Source organism: Macrobrachium nipponense, chromosome 19 (genome assembly GCF_015104395.2).
Source record: "Macrobrachium nipponense isolate FS-2020 chromosome 19, ASM1510439v2, whole genome shotgun sequence".
Classification (NCBI taxonomy): Eukaryota; Metazoa; Arthropoda; class Malacostraca; order Decapoda; family Palaemonidae; genus Macrobrachium; species Macrobrachium nipponense.
In genome coordinates, this window is record NC_061088.1 from 76,970,798 (window position 1) to 76,971,781 (window position 984).

The window sequence follows — 984 nt, forward strand, 5'->3', positions numbered from 1 at the left end:
AGATAAACATTACTAGGTACTGGCGGTAATACTCTAACCTAACTTTCTAAAAAAAAAAAAAAAAAAAAAAAGTAACGTTAATAAGCAATGGAGCACCCTATACACTCTTCCCCCAATCATTCCAATAACTCGCCCCCCCCCCACCCCCCTCCTACAACCCCCATCGACAAAATGAACACGAAAAAGGAAAAATAAAAAGAACGGAAAAGGCTTTGGGTGTTACTTTAGAAATAATAATGGGACACATCTAACACTGAAATCTTAAGATACTTTTAATTAATTCATTCCCGTCCCCAACCCCACCGGGCGAACCCCCCCCCCCCCCAAAAAAAAAAAAAAAAAACTCCCAGTAATGAAGAATACATTTTAAAAATTAGTGGTAAAAAAGTATTCTTCTCGCACTGAAACTCACATAAGGAAGTGCAGTATTTCTACTCCAAACACCAAATATTTACAAGGAAAACTTCAACATAAAAAAGGAATAAAAAAAAAATGCTTACCTTAATACGCGATGGAGTTTCTGTCCCAAACCACAAGAAAAAACTTACATTGAAACTGCCCCATGAAAAAAAGAAGAAAGAAAAAATAATTAATTATTTTAATAAATAAAAAGGATAAAATAAAAATAAGATTCAGAAATTTTTTTTTCATCCATTATCAATTTTTTTTCCTGCGAAACTGTCACTTCTTTTCACCAGTATCTTCAACTTGTTTTCACTATCGTCAGATATCACAAAACCTACATACTGACTTTCTAGTATCTTCTGTCATAAATCTAATCATAAGACTTCATATCAGCAGTCCCAGCAGATTTATAAACCAATAAAAATAAACAAGGCATCAAAAATACTTCATACATTCAGTATAATTTTTTTTCCATATGATTCTTCTCCTCTTCTTCCACCAGTGTCTCCAATTTGTTTTCACTTTCACCAAGTACCAGCTGGTCCGCTGGTATAGCGTTTAGTGTCGCGATATGCCATT